This window comes from Chenopodium album, chromosome 21, assembly GCF_948465745.1.
Source record: "Chenopodium album chromosome 21, dcCheAlbu1.1, whole genome shotgun sequence".
Taxonomy (NCBI): Eukaryota; Viridiplantae; Streptophyta; class Magnoliopsida; order Caryophyllales; family Amaranthaceae; genus Chenopodium; species Chenopodium album.
Genome location: NC_137854.1, coordinates 25,241,234 through 25,252,483, shown reverse-complemented (window position 1 = coordinate 25,252,483; position 11,250 = coordinate 25,241,234). Strand labels below are relative to the sequence as shown.

At 43.1% G+C, this 11,250-nt stretch overlaps 1 non-coding gene across 1 annotated transcript; it reads left to right on the top strand.

Moving 5' to 3' along the window:
• Positions 1-10,494: 10,494 nt before the first annotated feature.
• Positions 10,495-10,601, top strand: LOC145603210 (small nucleolar RNA R71). Its single transcript, XR_014104741.1, has one exon. It is a non-coding gene; the product is annotated as a small nucleolar RNA R71 (small nucleolar RNA).
• The last annotated feature ends 649 nt before the right edge of the window (positions 10,602-11,250 follow it).

Here is an 11,250-nt window from a genome sequence, read left to right as displayed (position 1 = left end):
ATTGCTCTTCTTCCAATGCCTTGATTCCTACAAAACAAAAACAAAGAAATCAAGGAGAAAGGCAAAACAAAGAAAAGAAGAACAAAAAGGAGAGATAAAGGGGACAAACAAGCTACAAATGGGAGGGAAAACCCGTAAAAAGAACACTTAATTGTGGCATAAATGTCACTCATCAAATTCCCCCACACTTGCTTCTTGCTTGTCCTCAAGCAAAGGAAACCAAGGCAAAAGACAACATACATAACAAACACAACATGACAAGGTTCAAGAAAATCAATCAAGTACCATGGTGAGAAATGCTCAATTCGGACTCAAATATAATGACATTGATCAACGAATACTTACCTTTCTCAATTCAAGAGGGAAAACACGCTATAAGATGCTCAAGGTTGAAAGAGACAAACCTAAGCTAAGCATAGAGAACTAATGATTTCATCCTCCGCCCTAGCCCCATCCAAGACGGTCCACGTTCTCTCCGCTAGCTTCAATTCATCCCCTAGTTGGCTCCTCATGATTCCGCGAGGGAACCGGAAAAAATTAATTCTATGTGGAACAATGAGGCTATCCCGACATCTCAACTATGCATACTCTCTCCATAGGGTTGAAATCCATCTCCCTCCACCGTTTCCTTAACCATACCCCTCTAAAGTCCAAGGGTCTTAGTTAAGGTTGTAACGTCATGGCTAAAGGTTAAGGTTGGGAATTAATTTGAAAATTTTGGTGGAAACTCCTAAGTGAAGCATAAGAGTGGCCATCTCTCAATAACAACATAGGAATCTAACCTAAATTTCAAATCACAACCTTCAATACAAATTACATGACAATACTACTCTTTTTGCAAGATTTTCATTCAACTCAAATTTTCCTTCTCTTTTTCTTTTCTTTCTTTCCTCATCATTTTTTTTTAGAATGGTGTTTGGTTTTCATACATTACAACTTCCTTGCCAAACCTTTTTGCACACTTTTTCATGAATAGACTTTCAAGACCTCATTCGAACCAAATTGCACAACTTCCTTGCTTAAAACCAAGACTCTCAAACTCGAACCTCACAAGCCGATGCTTCACTAACTACAAGGGTTGGTAGAACATAGGCCGCTAGGTTTGTAATGTGGTTTAACCAAGAAAGGGGAAATAAGGCTCAACATGGCTAGCAAGAAGGTATAAGTAAAATAAAAACAAAATTTGTAACAAAACACAAGGAAAACAAAGAAAAATGAGAAGAAATGCCCTCTTCTTCCTCTAGAGTTATATGATCACGATCTTGGGAGCTAGATACCAACACAAAGATTAAGACACGCATAGTTAAGGATCCAAAATGCAGCTCAACAAAAGTGATGGAGGCTTGAACAATAAACGCTCACAAGGGATATGAAAATAAGCAAATACCAACCAAGGGAATCCTATTCACTACGGAGAGCAACACCATCTTACCACTTTCCCGTGAACTAGGGGTTCAAATGTCCTCAAGAGTTCTAAACCGGGCTACCTTAGCTTAAAATGTGTCTAGTTCAACCCTAAGCACTCTCAAACTGTGAAGACCCTCTTCAACTAGGAAGGTAAGCATTCAAAAATATGTCATAACAAAAGCATATAGGTCCACATGTCCAAATGAATGAGCAAATTCTCAATTTTCAAAATTTTTTCTCTTGTCATGATTATGAATGTCACATAAAATAAAGAAGAAAAGCAAAACACAAAGGAAAAGGAAGAAATCAGAAAGGTTCATAAATGAGGCATGTAAATCATATAAATCCCAATCGACATACAATGATCCTTGAATACATCATCAACGATCCCAGGTTCCTTAGAACCAAGTCAAACAACCTCGAACCAGTCAACTCCTTCCTAAACTAACCTAAGCTATGCAACCAATCAAATATTTAAAGAATTGAGAAGGAGAATTTGTCACCCAATTACGCTTAGCAAACGCAAATCCACAATCGTTGAAACTCCATTGCTCGGAAAAATTTGGGGAATGCGCCAATAAGCCCTACAAAATGTCAAAGACCAAAACAACTCGGCAAATATTTGGTTAGTAGCAAGAGAGATATATACAAAGCAATAAAGAGAAAACAAAATAGAGAAAAGAAACTACTAAAGAAAAAGAACGAAGAAAAGAAGAAAATGTTTGGATTAAAGGGGAATTTGGATTTTCGAAAAAAACGGGAGCCAAAATAACACAAGGTTTCATTAAAAACATCATCATCATCATTTTTTGAAAAGAGGGGAAGGAACCTTCCAAAAAGACACCTATTGGCCCAAAATTGCGCCCCATAAGAACAAAGCCCTTGAATGAACCAATAAATAAGCACCCCCCACACTTGAACGGAAAACCGTCCTCGGTTTGAACAAAGTGGAAAATGGGGTGGGAGGAAGGGCTAAACTCGGCCCGAGGGCTCTAGACCTCCATGTGAGAACTAGAGCCCTCTCCATATGGACGCCACTCTTAGTCGACGTCGATAGGAGGGCCATGGGGGTCCCAACCACCGGTGTAACCCGGTGGAAAACCACGGTTCCGGTACAACTCTTGTTGGTAGTCCGGAAGAGGGTCGAAGGGAGGGGGCATCTTAAGAGGCTCGGATGTATTTATGGGGTAGTTGGGGTCCCCACGGTAATCACACCCCCCCGGTGCCTTGTAATCGTACCCCTTAGAGGTGGGGTAGTTCACACGAGGGGCCCCTTGAGATGAAGGCCCGGACCAATAGGGCCAAACCGGTTGACGGGGTGTGCCGTCAACATGCGGTTCCTCGTAAGAAGGAACCAGCCCTTGTTGGGGCGGAAAATACGGATAGTTCACCGGTGGGTAAAAGTGCCCTTGGTTTACATGCCAATCATAAATGTTGGCATTGTAAACCGAGTACCCATCGGCGGCCTCCGTCAACCGGTTTACTTGCATTGAAAGGTTTTGGAAAGTTCGCTCAAGGTTAAAAGAAGAAGAGGAAGAGGCCATACCTCCCTCGCTAGAGGAGGGGACGCGCAAACCTTGGGATCCCTCCCCATACTGAAAACCTTGTAGTTGAAACCCTTGTTGTTGTTGTTGTTGTTGATGAAACTGCTGTTGCTGAAATTGCTGTTGTTGTTGGAATTGTTGTTGTTGTTGTTCTTCTTGTTGTTCTTGTTGCTGTTGTTGTTGTTGTTGTTGATGCCGCTCGCGGATGATCATGTTTCGCTCACCTCCAAGAGCGTTGGGAAGGACACCATTGTCCTTAGGAATCTTCCAAACATTCCTTGTGTTCCTCTCCAAGGAAGTGCGGCTCGGGTATGGAAGTATGCAATGGTGCTCCCTCTCAACGCACCAATCGTGGAAGTTGTTCACATCGTCGGTCGGTTGGATGAATACCGACTTCCGCAAGTATGAGATGTCCACAAACATATCTCTTTCTTTTCCCACCCTTGTGCAAAAAGGGAAAAGAACCTCACTCCCTAGCTTCGAGGCAATCCTTGTTATCATCCCACCTAGGGTAATCTCTCCCGTCTTGTTCCCATTTTTGATTGCCTCACAACATAGCACAAACCAGTACCCCATGTTGAGCCGCCCACTCAACTTATCCTTTATGGCGACCCAAAGAGTGAAGAGCTCTTCATGAGAGAGCTTGCTCAAATCCTGTTTGCTGAACACCGCAAACCCCAAGATGCGGTGTAGGATGGGGAGTACCGGATGGATAATTTGGCTAACCACCGAGTACCGAGTACTAAACTCATCCATGTCGGTAATTGTCCGCCACCAACGGAAAGCGTCGTACTCGGGGAAGAGCTCGGTGGAAGGGGCAAGAAGATCGGCGTCGGGGTTAAAGTTTAGGAGTTCATTTAGACACCGAAGAGAGATGACATGGCGGGCATTGAAGAGTTGGAAGGAGATTTGGAACTCTTTGTTTCCAACGGGTTCCTTCTCAAAGGAAGCTAGGAACTCGTAGGTGGGTTCCTTGAAGGTTGGGTATTGTTGCTGGATGAACTCACTCATCCCAAGATTATCAAGAAGGGACCGAAGGTCCTCATCTATCCCCAAGTCACGCATTGAGCGTTGATAGTAGTGTCGGGTGGGGTTAAGCTTGCGTTTGAGGAGTGTTTGATGGATGGGAGCATGGTGTTGGTTCACAAATTTTAAGGTGGGAAGAGAGGATTGTGCTTGGTTTAGATTTTGAGAGGAGGGTTGGGGTTCATCAACTGATATTCTAGGCTCCTTTCTACTCCTTCTCCTACCACCCATCTTCACCAACTTTACTCAACAACCCAAAGAGATACCGAGAACACCACGGAGTGATTCCAACACTCAAAAATACCAAAACCATCCCACAACAACAACAACAATTGAAGCCTTTGATTTTGTTATCTGAAAAGGGGTTAGGAGCAACAACTTTCCAAGACACAAATATCACAAGCAAGAAATAACTATGAACAACATTAATCCAGGCCAAAATTTGCAATACTCAATCGCTAAAGGGAGAATCACTAGGCAAATTTCAAAATCAAGCATCAAAAACTCTCAATCAACATACATTTTCAATCTCTCATGCATTAACAATCTTCAATGCTCAAAATCAAGCTAGTGATCACTCACACAATTCTCAATATCCAAGTTAAGTAATTGCTAGCCAAATTTCATGAAAACAACAATTTTCATCAACAATACTCACAAATCACCAAGAAAATCTCAACAAAATCCACAATTATAAGCTAAACTATCTCAAAATCACACATAATTCATACAAGCTAAATTCTTGCTTAACAATCATAAAACATGATCTCATCTAATGAATTAAGACTACAAAGTACTCAAGGACTAGGATTATACCACAATTGAAGAGTTTGAAGACCTCCAAGAGCCTCACGCACCACCACCTCGACCACCAAAGAGCCACCACGAGTTTGGTGAGAAATGGATGATTTTGAGAGAGGAAAGTGATGAATTTGTGAGAAAAGTGAGGGAATGTGAGGGTTTGATGAAATTTCAAGGAAATAAGTGAGTTTAGAGGGGATTTGGGAAATTAGGGCTTGAGTTCTTGAGGAGAGAGAGTGGGAATCGTGAATGATTTTGGGAAAATGATGAAAGAATCGGGGAAAAAGGAAACTTAAGCCCCGATAAACCCAGATCTGCGCGCCCGCGCAGGTATACTGCGCGCCCGCGCAGCTGGCGCACACATGTCGCGCAGAACCTTCTGCCAAAATCTGTATTTTTGCCTTCAATCTGCGCGGGTTCTCCCAAGCCTGCGCGCCCGCACAGCCCTCTTCTGCGCGCCCGCGCAGATGCCGCGCACATGTCGCGCAAAAGTTTTTGCCATGATCTGTTTTGCTGAGCTTCCCTTTGCGCGGGTTCTCCCAAGCATGCGCGCCCGCGCACATGGTCTTCATCAAAAGCTTCTCTTTAAATGCTCCTCACTCACTTCCAAGTCTCCAAACCCCAACTTAGCTCCATATATAACATAAAACGGCCTCCAAATTCCCTCCAAACACGCACCAAAGATGCAAGTGCCTACAAGAATAGAGGAAAACGGAAACGATAAGACAAAAATCAACCAAACAACCTACCAAAAACATAGAAAATAGTAAAATAAATGATTCAAAAGCCGGGTTGCCTCCCGGGATCGCTTCTTTATAAGGTCATTAGCTTGACCATGATGAAAATCCATTCAAAAGGGTGGCTTTGGACCCAAAGGGTCTTGCCTCAAACACTCAATCAAACCAACTTACTCCTTGCAGAAATAGTGCTTCAAACGAGAGCCATTCACCATGAATTTGTTTCCGTCGGCATCCAACTCAAAAGAACCATAGGGAGTGGTCTTTGATACAACGAAAGGCCCCGACCACTTCGATTTGAGCTTTCCTGGGAACAAACGAAACCTTGAGTTGAAGAGTAAGACTTTGTCCCCAACTTTGAAGCTCTTGTTCCGGATATGTTGGTCGTGCCACTTTTTTGTCTTCTCCTTGTAGACTCTTGAGTTTTCATAGGCATCATCTCTAAGCTCCTCGAGCTCTTTGAGCTTCAACAACCTCTTTTCACCCGCCAACGACAAATCCATGTTTAGCTCTTTGATGGCCCACCAATCTTTGTATTCTAGCTCGACCGGCAAGTGGCAAGCCTTCCCATACACCAAACTATAGGGGGTTGTACCAATGGGAGTCTTGTATGCCGTTCGAAGAGCCCAAAGAGTATCGTCAAGCTTTAGGGACCAATCTTTCCTTGATTTGTTTACCATCCTCTCGAGGACATTTTTTATTTCACGATTTGACACTTCCACTTGCCCTTGCGTTTGAGGATGGTAGGGTAACCCAACCTTGTGATGAACACCATATTTCTTGAGGAGAGCTTCCAATTGCTTTTTGGCAAAATGAGACCCTCTGTCACTAATTAGAACCCTTGGTACCCCAAACCTAGGAAAAATTATCTTCTTGAGAAGCTTGAGAACAACTTTGTGGTCATTGGTAGGAGAGGGTATAGCTTCTATCCAATTCGTCACATAGTCAACCGCTACCAAGATGTAAAGGTTCCCACATGATGAAACGAACGGACCCATAAAATCCACTCCCCACACATCGAAAGGCTCTACCTCTAGAATACCTTGTTGAGGCATCTCGTCCCTCTTAGTGATGCCACCACTTCTTTGGCATCGGTCACATTGCATGATGAATTTGTGAGTATCCATGTGCATTGAAGGCCACCAAAGTAGAGATTGGGAAATTTTTGCTACCGTCTTGTCAACACCACCATGTCCCCCACATGGTAGTGAGTGACAATGCTCAAGGACCCCCTCAATTTCATGGTCGGGGACACATTTCCTAAATAGACCGTCATCACATTGCTAAAAAAGGTAGGGATCATTCCAAAAATATCTCCTCACTTCTTTGAAGAACTTTTTCCTTTGTTGAGAAGAGAATTCCGGAGGCACTACTCCACAAGCAAGGTAGTTGGCAATATCGGCATACCAAGGTGTAGAAGACGCTACCATAGCCATTAGAGCTTCGATCCCCATCTCATCATTGATCGGAACAACCTCCTTGTTTTCAATTGGAAGCCTTGACAAATGATCCGCTACATAATTTTCCGCTCCCTTTTTATCTCTCATTTCCATGTGAAAATCTTGAAGAGAGAGAACCCACCGGATCAAGCGAGGCTTCACTTGCTTTTTAGTCATGAGGTATCGGACCGCAATGTGGTCCATGTACATAATGACTTTGGAACATATGAGATAAGACTGGAACATATCAAAAGCAAAGACCACGGCTAGCATCTCCTTCTCCGTTGTTGTATAGTTCTTTTGAGCTTCATCAAGAGTTCTACTTGCATAGCAGATGACACATGATCTTCCTGCCTTCCTTTAACCCAGGACGGCACCTACTGCAAAATCACTCGCATCGCACATTAGCTCAAAAGGCAAGCTCCAATCCGGAGCTTGCACAATAGGAGAAGAGATGAGAGCCTCCTTGAGCTTATGAAATGCCTCAAGGCAAGCCTCATCAAAGCTAAAAACAACATCTTTCTTGAGTAATTCGGTCAAAGGTTTGGCGATTGAGGAGAAATCTTTTATAAACCTCCGGTAGAAACCGGCATGCCCAAGAAAAACACGTACACCCGTGACGGAAGTAGGAGGGGGCGATCTCTCAATCACCAAAACTTTGGCCAGATCAACCTCAATGCCATTTTTTGAAACTTTATGACCGAGGACAATGCCCTCCTCGACCATAAAATGGCATTTTTCCTAATTCAACACCAAACTCGTCTCTTGACACCTTTGCAAAACTCTTTCAAGGTTAAAAAGACAAGTGTCAAAAGACGAGCCACCAACACTAAAATCATCCATAAAAACCTCAATTTCTTTTTCAAGCATTTCAGAGAAAATAGAAGTCATGTATCGTTGAAAAGTAGAGGGAGCATTGCATAATCCGAATGGCATTCTTCGGTATGCAAATGTCCCATATGGACATGTGAAAGTAGTTTTCTCTTGATCGCTTGGATGGATAGGGATTTGGAAAAATCCGGAATATCTATCCAAGAAGCAAAAGAAAGCGTGGTGAGAAAGCCTTTCAAGCATTTGGTCCATGAAAGGGAGAGGAAAATGATCTTTTTTAGTGTTTTTGTTCAATCTCCTATCAATACACATTCTCCACCCGGTCACCGCCCGGGTGGAGATTTCCTCTCCCGTTTCATTCTTGACAATGGTCATTCCACCCTTTTTGGGAACCACATAAACCGGGCTTACCCACTTGCTACGGAGATAGCATAGATGATGCCCGCCTCACGTAGTTTCAAAATTTCTTTCTTGACAACCTCTTGGAGGTTGGGGTTCATCCTCCTTTGAGGTTCAATGGAGGTGGAATGATCATCCTCAAGATGAATACGATGCATGCAAAGAGAAGGACTAATTCCCTTGATATCATCAATGCTATACCCTATCACATCCTTGTATTTTCTCAAAACATCAAGCAATTTTTTCAAATTAAGTTCATCAAGGGTAGCATTGACAATAATAGGGTATTTTTCCTCCTCATCAAGATAAGCATATTTCAAAGAAGGGGGGAGGGATTTGAGTTCTACCTTGGGAGGAGGCTTGGAACTCTCCTCCGATTTTTCCTCCATTGATTCAAGCTCAATTTTGCCTCGTTCATCAACTTCCTCCTTTGAGGATTCCTCCATTGCCATGAAAAATTCTTTGGCTTCTTGAGAGTGGAACTCTTCATTGCATGTTAGAGCTTCCACAATTGGATCTTGAGGCTTCATCATAACCCTTCCCAAACGGTCCAACTCCTCATTCACAACATTAACTCGGTAGCACTTTTCAACTATAGGGGTCTTTAGCAACTTGGAGAACTCAAAAACTATCTTCTCATCGGCCACTTCACATGTGATGGTGTTGTTTTTGCAATTGATGACCGCCCCCAAATTCTTAAGAGCTTCCCGACCTAAGATCAAAGGTGTATCCACATCTTCCTCCATGTCCATCACTACAAAGTCACAAGGCACATAGATGTGTCCCACTTGAATTGGAACATCCTCAAGTTCTCCGCAAGGTAACTTCACCGAGCGGTCGGCTAGTTGAATGGTCTTCCTTGTAGGGATCATCTCAATATTGAGTTTTTGAGCAATGGATAAGGGGATTAGACTAACATTTGCTCCAACATCGGCCAATGCACCCCTAGCTTCCATGTTTCCAATTTTCAACGGCAAAGTGAAACTCCCCGGATCTTTCTCCTTCTTGGGAATTTTATGTTGAACAAGAGCACTCACTTGGTGTGGAAGGGTGATAAGCTCATCATTGAGCTTCCTTTTGTTGGTGAGAATGTCCTTGAGAAATTTGGAGTAAGATGGCATTTGTGTCACTACTTCAAGAAAAGGGAGATTGATGTGCAAGTTCTTCATCACACTTAGAAATTTTGCAAATTTGTCATACAACTTCCTCTCCGCAAGCCTACTTGGAAAAGGAACCGGTCCATCAAGGTTCCTAGTCTCACTAGGAATTGAAGTTGTCTTCTTGTTGTTGAGCTTCTTCTTCTCCGAACTTCCTTCGATCTCATCACCTTCTTCTTCCTCACCTCTCCTATCTTCATTCACACTCTCTTCTCCTCCCTTCTTTCCCTCACTATCCCCCTCATTTGGACCATCATAGGAAGTTCTCGACCTCAAATTGATTGCCTTGCATGTATCGGGTTTTTGGTTATGAGAAGGGTTAGGTTGTGGTTGTCCGGGTAGAGTTGATGGTGAATTGAAAGGAGCCCTCTCGGCCAATTGAGCTAGTTGTGAATCAACCATCTTGTTGTGTGCCCTTATTTCTTGCATTTGTTGCCCAAAAGTTTGCATTTGTGAATGCATAGCTTGAAGGAGTTGTGTGGGTGTTGGCTCCGCTTGAGGTGCTTGTTCTTGATTTCTTTGGGGCCCTTGGGTTTGATTGTTGTATTGGTTTTGGTTGTTGTATTGGTTGTTCCTAGGGTAGCTTCCTCTTGGGTTTTGGTTTTGAGATGGAGGTGGATTTTGGTATTGGGGGTTGGCATTGTAAGAAGGTTTAGCTTGTTGGCCCCATTGTTGAGGTTGAGATGCAAACCCGGGTGGTGGTAGTCTTCAAGCTACTCCACCACCGCCTCCTCTAAAACCGTCTTGTCTTGTGTTGTATGCCGCCACATGCTCGGGGCTCAAACCTCCACAATAAGATGTATCATGGTTCGTTCCTCCACAATTTTGACATGAGAAAGAGTTGACTTGAGAAGAGCTTGCTCCTCCACTTGAGCTTGTATTAACACTTCTGTTCAACTTTGAAAGCCCTTTTGTGAGTTTCTCAATTTGATGTTGCAATTGATCGACCTTCTCCAATTCATACATCCCACTTTTCTTTGGTGCACTCCTTCTTCTACCTCCCCAAGATTAGTTCTTTGCTACCTCCTTGATTGTTGCTTCCACTTGATTTTGAGGGATCTTGATTAGTTGTCCACCCGCCCCCGCATCCAAGTTGGCTCTATACATGGGCTCCAAACCATCGTAGAAAAACCTCATGAGCAAACTTTGATTGTATTGATGGTGAGGACATGCTTGTACCAACTCTTTGAACCTCTCCCAAGCTTCATTAAGACTCTCATCCGCTTCTTGTTCAAATGATGCAGTCTTCCTTCTCATCTTGGCGGTCTTCTCCTCGGAAATGAACCTCTTCAAGAATGCCTTTACTACCTCCCTCCAAAATGTGAGTGAGTTAGGCTTCACTTGCTGCAACCACTTCTTTGCTCTACCCGAAAGAGATTGTCGAAATAAATGCATCCGGATGTACTCTTGAGAAACTTGGTTGGTTTGAATCATGGCACATAGCTCAAGGAATCTATCAAGGTGCTCTATGGGATCATCACTTGTAGAACCCGAAAATTGCTCCGATTGAACCATTCTTGTATATTGGGGATGAATTGTGAAGTTAGTCTCCGTGACGGGTAACAAAATCCCTCCCGTGAGCTCATAATCCTCCGGATTACCAAACTCACGAAATAAAACATCATCTTCTTGTCCCGTCATTGATTCACTTTGCGAACTAGAAGAGTAAGAATCACTCCCACTATCAATTATAGCACCAAGTCCTCTCCCTTCTTCTTCAAAAAGCCTACGGATTTGTCTCAAAGTTCGGTTGATTTCTTGGTCAATTTGATGGGTAGGTGGTCCTTGAGATCTTCTAAGCATTCACCAAAGCTAAGCAAACAATTAGCAATGACAAGTATGATAGAACAAAACAAAACAAAAAGAAAGCAATTAAAATTACTCTAACAAAAGCAAATTAGACACCAAA